The following is a 14,927-nucleotide window of genomic DNA, read 5'->3' as shown; positions in this document are numbered from 1 at the left end:
TCCCTCCCACTGAGCTATTGTATATTGTATTCTGACAGTGGGGATACACTGTCAGATTACACTGATTAGCAGTGCCAGCTATAGCCGGGGGCCGGCGGTGCCTATTATGAGAATTTTCCAACAGGCTGCTTGTACACAAATCGATCAATAGTTAATTTTGTGTACCAACCAGCTTGCCCCATACATGGATCGGAATTCAACCAGTCCCTTCTGAACTGCCCAAATTTCAATCTGACTATGACCAGCTTTGCTTTTTCTATTCTAGTAAATCAATTTTGGTCATCATTATCCAAAATCGCTACTTGCAAGTCGAGTCTTTGAGTTTTTTTTATTGAATGGCCTTGTTAAAGGCCAAGCTCACCTTTTGGAAAATGCTAACCTGTTCTACCCGTAATTAGGGGGGAACATGTAACATGTTCCAGCTCCTCCTCCCCCCTGTGACCGCAAACGGGGGATCTTCTCCCTACACCGGTTCTGCCCACATGGCTGCATCATTCATTCAGAGTTATGTGAATGAGTGAACTACAAATACTGTCAGCCACCACCAATGAACTGTAAGGGCACAGGTGAGCGCGCTCATAGTACGTTGATCTTCCTGCAGTTGAGTAATTGCCTCCTGGCCTGACAGTGTACTGAGTCTGCAGGATTCCAGCATTGTACCTGTGATCTTCTGCAATGTGATCTGCAATGCTTTACAGAAGGGATATGTAATTGGCGGACCTCCAGCTGTTGCAAAACTACAAGTTCCATCATGCCTCTGCCACTGGGTGTCATGTTTGTGGATGTCAGTCTTGCAATGCCTCATGGGAATTGTAGTTCTGCAACAGCTGGAGGTCCGCTAATTGCATATCCCTGCTTTACAGGCTCCAGTGTAAAAATAATAATAAATGCACATTTTTACCTGTAAAGTGGAGGTGCATTTATTATTATTTTATTATTATATAATTAATCCTTTAGACTTGTTTGGGCCAAACTATAAAGATCTTTTCACTCTCAGATCTGCATTTTTGCCCTGAACAATGCATGTTCTTGGAGTAAAAAATCTGATCAACGTTAAGATGAAGTTAAGTTTTTTTTATTGTGTTGTGATCCACGATCATTTAACTTCACAGAGTGTTGTAATTTCTGTGACATTCTATATTGATGGCATTGTATATATAACCTGTCTACAGGCTGGATTCCACAGTTGACAAGAAACATGTGTGTGGCTTTTTGTGCGCCGTACAGCAATGCAATATCTCTTGTCCACAGGATGTATACTTGCGAATGGCTTCCTGTATTGTTCAGTTCCTTTGTCTGTTGAGATCTGTACATATTTTTTTTTCTTCACAGTAGAATGGGTTGAAGGGTAAATTACAATGCTCTTGTTATTTGTTGGAACCACAGGGCGCAGGCAAATATTAATGTAGTGTTTAGTGGTGGAGAGTTGCAGCTGAAAACTACATTACAACTGCAAATTTACACCAACTTAATTGTAGTGTTAAGCCTCTTCATTATCCACTGACAAGTACCAATGATGCCTAAACTTCCGTGGTAACATAAGAATCTGCTCTTGATAATGACCATTAACTGGTTTGACAGGGTGATAACGAGATTACAGGGTTCACTTTCCCATTATAAATTTGGACAGCACATGTGTTATTTAAGCAGACAAGCTGTAATGTTATGGGGGCATTGATTATGGAGATAAAGTGACATTTGTGACTTCCAGCTCACCCAGGGCTCACAGACTCTTCAAGTTTCTATTTTCTCAGTTCTGTGTTTAGGTGGGAAGAGCACTGACATAGCAGTCAACCCATTGCATGATTTCTGCCCTACTTGGACAGTATCTACATTCAGCGCATGTGCAGTAAAAGGGTAACACCATTCCCTTTGGGTAAAAGGAACATTTCTTGGGGCAAGATACACAGGAGTTATTGACTTCCACTATTCTATCACAGAAAAGAGGAAACGGCGACTCAACCGCCTGTTTTTGCCACCTCCTGGCTGCACCTCTGAATAAGTCCTTAGAGGAGGAGTACTATACTGATGAAGTCATCCCTGTCACTCTGCTCTCTCCTCCTCCATATGCACAACTCACTGGCTTTTTGCATTGCATCTTCCACTCTTTAAGCTCTACTATACCAATTCAAATTTGAACAAAAAATATTTTTTTGCAGGTAAAAATATGGGCATTTATTACTATTTTTTTATTTTGGGAGTCTGGACAGCAGTGCACTAGCGATCGGCAGATTGCTGATGCCATGCAGGTCTTTTGCAGACTGTCTGCCTGTACATCATACTGATATGCAGTTTTACACTGACAGAATCCATGCACTACCACAGCCCTCAGCAGTGCCGTGGTAGTTCATTGAGAACTACAAGTCAACAGCCACAAAGGATGTTGGTACTTGTAGTTTCTTTATTTAGAGATCTGTGAATCAATGACGCGATTGAGCCCCACACAGCCATGCTATCTTTGAATTGTGGGAGCGAGTGCAGGGTGAAGATACCCGGCTCATCGCCACAAGGAGGGGGGAGAGAGGTCTGATTCTAAATACAGTATGGTACACCCTAAATATGGGTGAGCTAATTTGTTTTTTAGATCTACCAAGCATGCAGCTTTAAAAGGGCTTGGTACTACAGGAGAAAATTAGATTTTTCTGGCTTTCATGCATTGCGAGCACATTTGAAGATATTTGCCATGTACACCCAACTGATCTGGGAGAGAAGGTAGTCCAAACTGCTTTATGTACATCCATTGTATTGTATGCAGTGCTCATGTATACAATACCATTATCGCTTTTTTCATTAGTGATGCAAACATTGATTAGTACAAAAAGTCATGTTCTTAGTTCCTACTATCTATTAGGAGCCAAGTGGTTTCTAGATAGTGAAGTCAATGTGTAAGGAACCTTTGAGCTTGATTGTTATGTATGTTAGAAACCGCCATACAATGGTAGGAGGAGCCCTAACTATGAATCAATTATTTGGTGTATTTCTGAATTTAAAATGTACATGGAAATACTTTGGACTAATTCACTGCATAAGATGTGTGTAACTGTAGGGGCTAAAAAAAAAGCTTCTATTTCTCTGCCTTAAAATTGAAGAAGCTTGTGTGTCCTTTGTGCTCTTTTGCACGTTTTTATTTTTGCTCGAAAGCTTCCTCTCAAAAACATGAATTTCTTAGAGGTTTTTTTTCCTGCCAGTAGGAGCATTTGCCTGTAAACTCTTGAAAAAGCCAATAGTGGACACATTGGCTAACATGGAGTTTCCAGACCGAAAAAAAAATTGAGCTCAAACGCCTGTAGGAGCAGCTTTTTTTTTTAGCTTCTTTGAGATGCAGTGTGCATGAGCCCTAAGCAGTCCCCTGGTTTTATTTCATAACTTTGCTTATACACACGTACCAATCTTGATCAGTACCTCCGTTTTTGCAATGCAACATGGCATAAACCAGATTATATCTGGGTCCAGTTATCATTTTTGTATTATTTCCTGTTACCAAGTTATTGTGTTCTCAAGTCCAGGAAACCAGAATAATCAGATAAGCGTGCCAGAGTCTGGAAACATATTGCCAGGTTTAGCATCTTCTGAACTCAAAGAGTTTGTGTACGGGAATTCTAATGGTATTTGGATTCCAAGGTGTGTTTTATTTTTTATTTTTATAGAATATTAAAATCTATTTGAGTTAGTAATCTACCTTTTTGAATTAGGCACCAGTGCCATTGATTAGGTTTTATGACTGTGCTCTGGAATTGATCTGTTTTTAAAATCATTGGGAATGTCCAGACATACATTTTATACCCTGGATTTTTAAAGCATTTTTCTTACTCTAGTTCTGTTAAAGTAAGCTTCCTATGGATCGGAATGCATACTGCACTGTGAAAAACTTATTTGAACCAGATGTGTGGCAGCTGTTCAAGTTTTTTTCCCCTTAATTCTCAATTTACATAGGGTAATACAAATTTTGTTTGTGCTGTCTAGGCCTGCTAAGAGTTGAAATGTACAAAATTGCATTTCTTAAAAATAAATCTTCAATACAATGTACATTTTACAAGCTGATATATGAAACTTTGTTTACTGCAATCTTTGGGAGAAAATAAAAGAAATAAATAGGAAAAATCTGTAAGGTGAACTTACACGGGACCCCCTCCTCGCCCCCCCCCCCCCAAGCCGTGCTGACCCGCAAGATGGCGATCGCCTGTTCTGAGCCCCGATATAGCCATCTTACAGCTCCAAGGCTTAGAAATCCCTGGTGCCTTATCTCCTAAACGTAGCTCCTGGCGAGAATGTTTAGGAGCAATCTGATAGGTCAGCGCTGCCATGTGGCGGCGCTGACCTATCGGAAGCTGCATAGCCCATCCTCTCAGCAGGAAAGAACAGAGAATGCTGAGAGGATTTCTAAGCACTGGAGCCACGAGGCGGCTATACCGGGGGCTCAGAATGGGCGTTTGCCACCATGCCGGTCAGTGGGACTGGGGTGGGGGGTCACGGTGGTGGTGGTCCTGTGTAAGTTCAACTTGCAGATTTTTCTGTAAAGGTGAACTTACACTTTAAGGTGCCCCACATGATTCCAAGGAAGACAAAGATGTAATCTAAAATTCTGAAGTTTTATTTAGCACAGCAACTGCATTAAAATTTCATGTGACAATAAAAACAAGCGTCCCAAACAGAGGATTACACTTGTGATGTAAATATCCCTGAAGGAAGCGCTTATCTTTCTAGATCAACACTGAAACGACTCTATCTACACACATGTATATTCATACAATATTGTTAAACAGTGTATACACACACAAGTGGCCGAAATGCAGCAAGATTGTCATTGGTCTCAACGCGTTTTGCGGTTTAGTCGCTGCATCAGGCAACCAAATCTCATGGCCTTGGGCACATATGTTCTCCCTGTGCCTGCATGGGTTTCCCCTGGGTACTCTTGTTTCCTCCCACATGCCAATAGCAATAAAAGGTACTTTTTGAGTTCCGAATACATATTTGAAAAGATAATTTTTTTTTTTAAAACCCCAAAGTTTAGTGTCAGTTTAATGATTAACTTTGAGCAATAAAATGGTCCTCCCAAATAACCCCCCAATGAGAGGTGTGTACTGCGGTAAGCACTGCCTGAAGAAAACTGGGAAGTGTGGTGTGCATAGAATGGTTACCCAGTACATATGCAAACTGCAGTGGTGTCCACTGGTCAAAACAGGACAATATTAGGACAATCTGTTACCAAAGCAGCCCTATCCCCTTTCTTGCCCCTCTCAGAAACTCATACTTTTCATTTGATCCTTTAGCACTTTAGTCCATTCCACTGCTTGGAGTAAAATAAACTTCCATGCCAAGGATTTTTAAGACTCACTCCATATGAGAGCCCTGGTGGTTGTTTATTTGCCAAGTACTGACATGTGAGGTTGGGGCGAATCTCTACCATGTGTTCCTCCTACCTGGAGAGACTTGTAGCTTAGATATGTAAGTATTTACTGCTGGATAGGGGTCTAAATCGTTTACTTTGCCTTACTTGGGTATAAGACAAGTTCACTCTAAGGTCACTATACCTAATCACATTCCATAGCCTATTCTTCAGGGAGAGCAGACACTGCCTCGTCTCTCTGGCCTTTTATAGTGTACAATGTTACTAAAGCCTGCCATACACATATAGACTTTCAAACTACAGATTCCTTCATTCACACTATACAGTGCAGATGGACGAATCTCTTACTGTGGCTATTGTATTTTGACAGCTGACCCCGAGCCCGCTAGCTGTCAAACGCCTAAATAGGGCATGCACCCGCCTGAATGTAAACACTGTTCAACCAACAAATATCTGACACCCATGTACTGAATTTCTGATGAAACGGCTGAAATGCTGTTCATGTATGGCCAGCTTAAATTTTTGTAATGCTTTTATTATGAGCCTAATGAAGTTTGATCCTCTATACAGATGTAGACAGTTGTCCTTTACATGCCAGGGCTGCTTCGTAGTGCCAATTTCTGTCTTGTTTTTAATTATTTTGCATTTACCTACCGATGTATTTCATATGCTCCGTGCTCAAGTCAAAAAGCAAGGACTGCAAAGAAATAATTAGCATGTAATTAGCAATTCATGCATATAATCCCATACGGTTCTCTCAGGGGCATATGCCTTCCAGTGTGATCAGATATGCTTTGCCATACAGATTTGCTCTGACAGACAGTCATTGATGTAATAACGTTCTACACATGTCTAAAAATTAAGAAGCGCCAGACCAAGGTTTTTTTCCCCCCACGTTATTATGCTCTAACACGCTGTTTGCTATTCAGGCTACAGCAGGTACAAGCTAATATGACAGTGATTGGGGTCCACCGAGTGGGGCATTTCACTGATGTATCATGCAGCCCACGAATGTGCTCTGTTTATAAAGGTTCATCCAGGTATCTCTTATAGTTTTATTTAAGTGATAACCAGAACTGGATGGGCAAAAATTGAGATCGTCAATCATACAGGATGATGGAAAAATGTAGCTGCAGTATTCTAGTAGAGTATATTTCTGACCCCCACAAGTTACTGCTTTGACAGTATATAGGATGAATGCCTTGCTGCAGTTAGTGAAATGTCTTCATTTATATTCCTTTTGCACAACACAATCTCTAGTGTTTTTTTAGACAGGTTTAGGTTTTCTAGACGTATTATCTCTCTCTCTCTCTCTCTCTCTCTCTCTCTCTCTCTCTCTCGATTTGTATTTATATGCATTTCATTGATATACAATTTCAATAGATATTGTGTGGAATAATGGTTCTGGTGGAGAGATGACAAGGAGAGACACATCAGAGGCAGACAATTGGTGACACCTGTGGGTAAATACATCTCCTACTGGAAATATTGAATTGCAGGCCTGAATTCATGTAAATGGAGTCACCACACATTGTGCTGCTTAATAACACTGTGTCAAGGGATCAGTGAATGCGAAGCCAGTTGTAAAAATATGTAAATAGAATTTACGCTTGCAGTGTTACAAAGCTGACATCTGGCACATGAAATACACAGCAAAGATATGTAAATTTGGGGAAAATTAAGCAAAAAAATGAATAATTTTATGAAAAAAACCCCCCAAAAAAAACACTACTGTCATTCTAAATGTGACATTGAAATATTTTTGTCTGAACACGTGACTGGTGGAACCGATTAGTAGAGCCAGAATAAACTAAAAGCATGTATTTTAGTCTAATAACTTTCTGCAATTATCTGCTAAAATTGCTGTTCTATTTAATTGCAACTACCGAGTGTTCTAGAAATGACCAGTGGTCTGAAACCCATGATGTGCAGAATCAACATTTAAAATGCGATGGAGTAAATGTTGCGTTGCAGTTATTGGAATATTTTATATCCATCAAGAATAGATTTATCTAGTTGGGGTGGAGGCTTCCCCCATCAAGTCTTCTCATTTGTTTGGAAGCCCATTAGGGAGACCTCAGCACTACTAAGACGCATGCTGAGCCTACTTTTTGATCCTGCCTATCTCTCCATATATTTATATGGAAGTTACCATACAGCAGGGATATGCAATTAGCAGACCTCCAGCTGTTGCAAAACTACAAGTCCCATCATGCCTCTGCCTCTGGGTGTCATGCTTTTGGCTGTCAGAGTCTTGCTATGCCTCATGGGACTCGTAGTTCTGCAACAGCTGGAGGTCCGCTAATTGCATATCCCTGCCATACAGGTTCATAGTGACTCATTTTGCGTGGAGTTGCCTTTTTAACTGGAGTGATTGGAACCTCATTTCTGGTAACGGATCTATGCATATACCATAGCACACTGGCACACTGAAAATACTTGATTAACTTTAAAGTTTAAACTTTTGCATTCTATGCATTAAGGTGAAAAACCTTCTGTAGTGCTGCAGCCCCCCGTTTTACTTACCTGAACGCTGTCACCCTCCATCTGGGAATGAGCACATTATCTGTAGCTGGTGTCTTGTGTCCTGATTAGATAGATTGATAGCAGCACAGCCATTGGCTCTCGCTGAAATGAACAGTAGTGTGTTGCTCTATTTTAGGCATATTGAAGGTGCACTGGCAGCCCATTAATTTTTGAATGGACTTCCTTAATCCAACCAAAGAAACATGCGTTGATGCAGCAGAAAGACTTAAATGGCCCCAAACTGTATAATGGACACATGTGTTGTAGGGAAAATAGGCATCACGTCAGGAGCGTATGTTGTGCTGCCAGAAATGGTACATGCTGCTCGCTTTAAGCAGCCCATGAATCCATGGCATAATGTGTATTAACTCGGCACAACAGGATGATTGAGCCCCTATTGGGTGAAAAAAGATTTGTACAATATGTAAAGGGATTAGTTTTCTACAGTGGCTTTTTTATCTAATGACTTTAGGTAGCGATTTTGTTTGTACAGAAGTTTCCTGCTTACAGCAATTAGGAATGACATACACCGTTGTTTTCAAGTCTGGACATCTGTGTTTGTTTATAGCACGTCACACAGACTTAACAACATGCATTACTATAAATGTACTTGGGACTTTATATAATGCATGGTAATCCAAACACCAGCATCCTCATATTAAAGAAGCATTCCAGGCATGGATATTTTATTCATAGTTACATTGATCCAGCTTGAGCCAGTGTAACTATGCTTATGCCATAATTAGCTGATGCCCCTGGAAGCTGGAAATCGCTAATCCAGTGATCTCGCCTTGCTTCTGGGTCCCCTGCTGAGCAGTTACCCTGCTGCATCCTGAACACAGGAGGTCGGCACCAGCACCGTTCGGAGAATATTTGGCATTTTCTGAATAAATTCAAAGCATTCTCTGGACGAGGTGAAGAGACGGGCAGTTGACATCACACTCTACACATCATCCAATCAGGGAGCGCTTTGCATTTATTAAAGTGCAAAGCATTCTCTAAATGGCACCCCAAACGGCTGACCACCTGTGTTCAGAATGCAGCATGGTAGCCATGCAGCACGGGACCCAGAATCAAGTGGAGATCACTGCAGTATCAACGTCTACTTTAGTGATTCCCTGCGGCATAGGCCAGGCATGGTATCAGTATTGTGAATTATATGATAACAATCAGCGCCAAAAAGTACCGTATTACTAAATACTGTGTTAATAACCTATTCCAAACGTGCACAGCTACTAAACATTCTAATGCTGGCCATACACTATATGAAAAATCGGCTGAAATTTGGTTGTTTAGACAGTTTGTTCGTTCTTTCAAACAGATAATGGGCACAAAATCGATAATCGTTGGGAAGTTTTTGAGCCGAAAAACGAAGGACAAGTTTGGAAATTTTCTAACGAACGATAAATTAAAAGGTTAATGTGTTTCCCGTCCGAACTGTCTGCACTAGGTATATGTAAAAATGTATTTCCATATTTTATGTCCAATGAACAATTTATCGGTCATTACATAATGGCACCATCGTTTGCGCTCACGGCCGAACGTTTGTGTATGGCCAGCATTAGTGATACACCACACTGGTAAAAAAAGAAATTAATAAATGTAGTGCTATGTGTATAAACCTATTAATACATATAAAAATATAAAATAAGGTGCATATATCCAATCATAAATCAAAACATAGGTGATTAAATAGTCCATAAAATTAAAAAATAAATAGAAACTCTTCTCATGGTCAGTGTTTTAATCGCTATTCCACCACTGTGATTGTTCAGCCTCAACACGAGTGCACACCACCACCAGTAAAAAATGGTCCCTCACCTCCCAGAGAGCACACCACCACCAGTAAAAATGCGCGCTCACCTCCCAGATGAGTTAAAACTCATGAATAGATCTCCCCACAAGTTCACACAATCTCCTCCTTTAAACAATCAATGGCAGGTAATCCAGCTTGTTCTTTTCTAATTGGCAACTCGGCACACTTGCTTCCAGGGAAACAAACCACCTCTCAGCTTGGCTCAAGATTCCAGGGATTCAGGTCATGTAAATAAGTAGAGAGACCATAGTGTTTCTCTGTATATAAATTAATTTAAAGCCCCCCAAAACCAAGTTACACTTGCAGGATAAAAAACTTTTAATACCACATTTAAAAGCTCCTCAGTAGCGCCGTCGTCTACACACTCACGGTGCCTGGCTAGACGTTGCGTTATCAGCTCCTTCCCTCTATAGGGATAAGGTGTTCACAGCCTCTCCCCGCAGGGATGTAGTCCCAGGGGAGGGGACGAGCACGCCGACTAACCCCCAGCCACAAGGGCTCGGATGATGGGGGCAAGCTTACTAAGGAGAAACAGGAAGTGAGAAATTTAGACCAAGAAAAAATTTAGAAGGGAAATTGAAGGAAAATGTAAGTGAACCAACAATGCACTTAGCATAAGAGCCGGTTCACACTGGGGCAACCTGGGATCTGAATTGAAGTTGCCCCAAGTCGTTCCAAGTCGCGTGGTTGAGAAAATGAATTGAAGTGAATGAGAGCCGTCTTAATACACACTACTGAAGTCGCTCCGACTTCAGAAAAGGTTCCTGTACTTCTTCAATCCGACTTCTAGGCGACTTGTACCCATTGATTTCAATGGAAGTCGCCTCAGAAGTCTGATCACTGTCTTAACTGAAGCAACAATATAGGAAGATAACCTACATTTCTCAGGCAAACCCCTCCCTCCCACAAAGCTGATTGATTGGCTACTGGAAAGCCTCCTGTCCTGGAGGCGACTTGAGGTTGCCTTGTACTGTCCTGGAGGCGACTTGAAGTTGCCTTGTACTGTCCTGGAGGCGACTTGAAGTTGCCTTGTACTGTCCTGGAGGCGACTTGAAGTTGCCTTGTACTGTCCTGGAGGCGACTTGAAGTTGCCTTGTACTGTCCTGGAGGCAACTTGAAGTTGCCTTGTACTGTCCTGGAGGCAACTTGAAGTTGCCTTGTACTGTCCTGGAGGCAACTTGAAGTTGCCTTGTACTGTCCTGGAGGCAACTTGAAGTTGCCTTGTACTGTCCTGGAGGCAACTTGAAGTTGCCTTGTACTGTCCTGGAGGCAACTTGAAGTTGCCTTGTACTGTCCTGGAGGCAACTTGAAGTTGCCTTGTACTGTCCTGGAGGCAACTTGAAGTTAACTTGTAAGTTGCCTGATGATTCATACCCAAGTTGTGTCCAAGTTGCCTCCCAAAGTCATGCTGGAAGTCGTGTTGCCCCTGTGTTAACCGGCTCTTAAAGGGTCACTAAAGGATTTTTTTTTAGCTAAATAGCTTCCTTTACCCTAATGCAGTCCTGGTTTCATGTCCTCATTGTTCGTTTTTGCTGTAATCCTTCTATGTTCTGCACACTTCCTGGTTGTCTGTTTCCTTATGAAAAAAAGTCATGGGAGCTTCTCTCTGTGGTCTCTAATCAAGAAGGTGTGATTACTGTGTGTCTAAAACCTCTCAGAACCAATCAGTTTCATTTTAAAAACAAACACTGCCCTGTATTGGCTCTGTGTCCATCACAGAAGCATTAAACTAGATGAAAAGCGAAACTGAAACTACAGGCACATTATATGATTGATTTTTATCTATTTTTAATCATTTTTAAAAGGAATCAGTTAACTATTATGTCTCTATACCCTGTAAACAGTCATTTCAGCAAAAAAAAAAATTTCCTTTATAAAACCTTTAAAGGAGTTCTCTAAGCTAAAACTTTTAACCCCCGCTGTGCCCGGGCTGTAAAACTATACAAATAAACTTTCACTTACCTGCCTACGATCCCCGTTGTCCCGTTCTCCGGTCCCGGTCTGTTCCACTTCCTGCGGGTCGGTGACTCACGGTGCGCTCAGCCTATCAGCGGCCGCAGCAATGTCCCGTCGCGGCCGCTGATAGGCTGAGCGCACTGTGAGTCACCGACCCGCAGGAAGTGGAACAGACCGGGACCGGAGAACGGGACGGCGATATCGGAACAACGGGGGATCGTAGGCAGGTAAGTGAAAGTTTATTTTGTATAGTTTTACAGCCCGGGCACAGCGGGGGTTAAAAGTTTTAGCTTGGAGAACTCCTTTAAGGAACCTATTTAGAAAATAAAAAACAAACCTTTACAACCCCTTGAAGTGTAAACACAGCAGATATTCCATCAGTAACCTCTTTCCAATACTAGAAGTGTTTTTCGGGCATCTCCATAGCAAATGAACTAAGTCACCCTCCTGTCCCCTACATTTAGGGCAGAGGGGAGAATCACATCTGCTCCATCTAAATGGCTGTACTGGCACACGGGAAGCTGTATGTAAAAGAAACGGCTGTGACCGGGTGAAACTGAGATAGGGGGACTTGATTGCAGGCACATTTCCCACACCTCTCCCCCAAAATTCCCTGTGTCTTGCTCCCACTTGCTCCAACATGGCAGCCTGGTTGGGTCCTGTATAGTAGAGGTTAATGTTGAATAAATCGTAGAAATCTTACTTTTTTTTTTTTTTTGCACATCACCTTACTAAGGCCCCTTTCACACTGAGAAGTTTTTCAGGCGGTACAGCGATAAAAATAGCGCATAAATACGGCCTGAAAAACTCCTGCCCAGCCTTCTCAATGTGACAGCCCGAGGGCTTTCACACTGAGGCGATGCGCTGGCAGGAGAGAAAAAAATCTCCTGCAAGCGGCATATTTGGAGTGGTGTGTATACCGCTCCTTCCCATTTAAAACAATTGGAAACCGCGGTAATACCGCCCGCAATGCGCCTGTGGCGCATTGTAGGCGGTATTAACCCTTTATTGGCCGCTAGCGGGGGTTAATACCGCACCGCTAGAGGCCGAATCCCGCGGCAATTCCGACGGTATAGCGCTGCTATTTTTAGCGGCGCTATACCGCCACCGCGCCTCCCACCCCAGTGTGAAAGGGGCCTAAAGGATAATCAACTAGGCTGAGTGGAAAGTCTAGCCTGAGCTGCAGCTGAAGGTATCTATAAAATTATTGTCTGGGTGAAGCAAACTCCTCCTGAAGGTAAATGATGGATTTCAGTTTGTATTGGGAAACCTAGCATATACCCTGCTCCTCCCATGACTGGAAGCTCCTTATAGGATGGGTTATGTCACAGTTTCATTCAAAGTCCCATCTTTGTCTTTTTCTGTTCAAGTTGCCGGGGATGGAGGTGCTCGGTTAAAGCCCGGCACCTCATGTAAAGTCCCAAAGTTTTTTAGTTTTCCATGTTTGTCACAGTGGTGTTTACATGTCTGTATCTTCTGTGAAAAAGCAGATTTGCTGGGACACACTTCACCACTGTGTGTGACGTTGAGACATTGCCTGCCTGCTTAATTTTTTTTTTACTTTTGTAATTCTCCCCTGCTATGAGAAAGGACAATACGTGTTCATATGGCAGTGCTGAGCCAATCACCAGCACTCATATGCCCACCCATACCCGGAAGTTCAGGTATTTTCTTCACGCTTGGCATCTGAATGGATCGACGGTGAAAGGAAAAGGGAGAGTATGTTCTGTTTGGGAGGATTAAAACTAACCTGCCTATTTAAAAGCAAAAAATGACAATCTTTTTAAAGTTTGACCTTTTAATTGTTAACTTAACTTCTACTTTTGAATTCAATTATCCTCACTAAAAGTATCTGATGTTCCGGTGACAATATACTGTATGCACTAATAGTAACCCTCTTCCTGTGCCAAAACAAAAAGCAGCGTGAAGATGCTGACACTAAAAATGGCTGCTTTGATTTTTTATTTTTTTTGATGTGTACATATTTTTTATAGGATGGAAGCATATCTAATAAATGAAAGCTAGACATAAATGTATCTTCATTTTTTTTCCTCTGGCCTCTGCCTTGTTTCGCACAATACTGTAACGCAAAGCATATTTGAAACAGAATTTTCCCTACAGAACAATTTCTTCATAACTCTAGTCTTGTTAGCATGGTAGATTAACTGTGTTCTTATCATTTGGCTCCTGAAAATGTTCTAATTGGCACTGAAGTGAATGCCAAATGTATTCCCATTAAACAAATAAATGATCAGTACCCAGTGACTGCGTTTATTTTGAGATGCTGTGTTATGTGTAATTTTTGTGGATCACTCTGCCTGAGAACCATTCGAGATCTGATCTCTGTAGTATATGACATTTAAAAAGAGATGTGTATATAAAGACTGCTTATCTTACAAGTCACAGTAACATGGGACGTATTCATTTTGTTTACATTTGTTAAAGGAGCACGCTAAAGCCCACTACACACTTAGTTTTTCCCCGCTCAACTCAGTGGGCTGAATGGGGGGGAAAAAACAAACTGTGGAGCTCACTGTACTAACTATGTGATCTTAGGACAGCGATCTCCCCGCTGAGCTATTATATTATGACAGGGGGATTTGCCCCTCCAACAAGCCAGCTTATGCTCAAAAAAGCTCAAAGTAGCTTAATAAAAGCACAAGCTTTTTTTGAGCTGCAGTGTGCATGACCCCTATGACTCTGGGTGGTAAAATCTTTATGCATACACATTTGGAAGCAGTTCACCATTTGAGTCCCATAACCCTGAACTGACACTGACGTTGTTTTTCAATGTTAGATCTAATGTCAGGACTAAAGTCACAAGATTATTTGATATGAAATGTTCTCCTACTAAAGCTTACAATTTAATTGCAGTGGATGGCCGAGTGGATGAAGTGTTTGAAATGCGTGGGGTGGAGGAATGTGCTAGAATCAGACTTTTTGGTATGTGACCTGTAATTTAGCATTTAAATTGCTTACTCTCTACATAACCATTCACTCAGTGGACACTTTTTCTAGCCATGTTCTTTGTGGTAGGATGGTCCAGGATTGCAACACGAGTGTCTTGTGGCCACTGACTTTTATTTGATTTTGTATTGATACAACTCTGAAAAGCCGCATACATTTTTTTTCTCTATCATCTACATAAAGGTAAACTATGCTCTATGAGACAAAGGGGCTGCTACTGCTGATGTCTTTCTGAAAATGCTGCCTGGCTAATATGTTGACCCTTTGCTGGCCATATTTTCGGGATCACTGACCCTGAACAAGTATGTAAGGGCT

The 14,927-nt window shown here is 41.7% G+C and overlaps 1 protein-coding gene across 2 annotated transcripts in view; it reads left to right on the top strand.

Moving 5' to 3' along the window:
• PLXNB2 (plexin B2) overlaps window positions 1–14,927 on the top strand; it is a 296,169-nt gene that overhangs the window by 79,314 nt on the left and 201,928 nt on the right. The window contains exon 1 of one of the 2 annotated variants that reach the window (XM_040343687.1): window positions 14,520–14,588. The exons of the other annotated variant lie outside the window; for it this stretch is intronic. The gene's annotated coding sequence lies outside the window, so the exon portion shown is untranslated. Of the gene's footprint in view, window positions 1–14,519; window positions 14,589–14,927 lie in introns of those variants that run through there. 2 annotated transcript variants of the gene reach the window in all.

Source organism: Rana temporaria, chromosome 3 (genome assembly GCF_905171775.1).
Source record: "Rana temporaria chromosome 3, aRanTem1.1, whole genome shotgun sequence".
NCBI lineage: Eukaryota > Metazoa > Chordata > Amphibia > Anura > Ranidae > Rana > Rana temporaria.
This window is presented reverse-complemented; position numbering and strand designations above follow the sequence as displayed.